This window comes from Crocuta crocuta, unplaced genomic scaffold (assembly GCF_008692635.1).
Source record: "Crocuta crocuta isolate KB4526 unplaced genomic scaffold, BGI_CrCroc_1.0 scaffold784, whole genome shotgun sequence".
NCBI classification, from domain to species: Eukaryota; Metazoa; Chordata; class Mammalia; order Carnivora; family Hyaenidae; genus Crocuta; species Crocuta crocuta.
The window spans coordinates 259,792-261,427 of NW_027527953.1; the positions used below are offsets into that span (position 1 = coordinate 259,792).

Here is a 1,636-nt window from a genome sequence, read left to right on the forward strand (position 1 = left end):
TACCTAAACAGTACTTAAAATAGTGCCTGCTATATAGTAGGCACTCAATAAATTTTTATTGAATGAATAACAGAATCTCAATAAATACCATCTAAAGCTGACAAATCAATAACTAGAAATTGACAGGTATTTCAGTTTTCAAGGATATAGTCCTTTCAAATGAATAGAAGTTTGCAAAAAATCAAATACACACAAATGTTATGTAAAAGAAAGTTCAGAAATTATATTACTAGCAAAGTTGAGTTTTAACAGCATTTCCCATGATGTACAGAGTATATACCATAATAAATTCTAGCATGCATCTTTATCATTGAAATAAGTTAGCATTAAAATACATTTAAAAAATCTGAAATAGAAATAATCACTGCTGCTCACTGCTCTCCATTCCAGGTAATTCCCTTTTTTATTTCCTCAACCTCAGCAAGATGTAATTGACATATAACATTGTGTAAGTTTAAGGTGTACAGTATCATTTGATGCACTTGAAGACTGCAATATATTTACCGCCACAAGGTTCCCTAAGATCTTCATCACGTCATATAATTACCATTTCTTTTTGCGGGTGAGAACATATAAGATCTACTTTCTTAGTAACTTTGAGGTTTATGGTTCAATACTGTTATCTATAACCACAGTGTTGTACATTAGAGTCCCAAAATGTACTTATCTTTTAACTGGAAGATTGTACTCTAACCAGCATCTCCCTATTACCCTGACCCCTTGCCCCTGGTAACCCCCATCTTCCTTTTTGTTTGTACAAATTCAGCTCTCATAGATTTCACACATAAGAGAAATCATACAATGTCTTTCTAACTTACTTTACTTAACATTAAGTTCTCCAGGATCATTCATGTTGTCACAAAAGTAAGATTTCCTTCTTTCTCATGTCTGAATAATATTTCATAGTGTAAATGTGTGTGTGTATGTGTGTATACCATATATATGTGTTTGTATGTGTATGTATACCACATTTCATTTATCCATTCATTGATTGAGGGTCACTTAGCTTGTTTCTGTATCTTGGCAATTCTGAATGATGTTGCAATAAATGTGGGAATGCAGATATCTCTTCAATATCCTATTTTCATTTCCTTTGGATATGTACCCAGAAGTGGGATTGCTGCATCATCTCATAGTTCTATTTTTAATTTTTTAGTAAGCATCATTTTGTTTTCCATAATGGCTGTGTCAAATCACATTACTACTAACAGTGCATAAAATTTCCCGTTTCTCCACCTCTTATGCATTCCCTATTAGCTCTTGTCTTTGTGATGACAGTTTTTCTGACTGGTGTGAGATGATACTGTGGTTTTGATTTGCATTTCCTTGATGATTAATAATGTTGGCATCTTTCCATGTATCTATTCCAGGTCATGCCCATCTCTTTAATGCATATAGCCAAAATTACTAAATAAATGACTTCTTGTGAAACTTTAATAAATACAAAATATGAATACTGTATGAACTTTTCCAAGACCAAAAGCTAGAAAAATTTTAAATATAATTTACAAAATCATATTAATGCTTACAACAACCTCTTACAAAAGGGTACCCAAAAAACCTATAAACTTCTCTCTATATATAATTTTGATGCAAATATCTTAAATATAACATTAGCAAAGAGAATCAAGCAGTT

General features: G+C 31.7%; 1 pseudogene; it reads right to left on the minus strand.

Moving 5' to 3' along the window:
• Positions 1 to 1,636, minus strand: part of LOC144222035 (uncharacterized) — a 137,372-nt pseudogene that overhangs the window by 111,357 nt on the left and 24,379 nt on the right.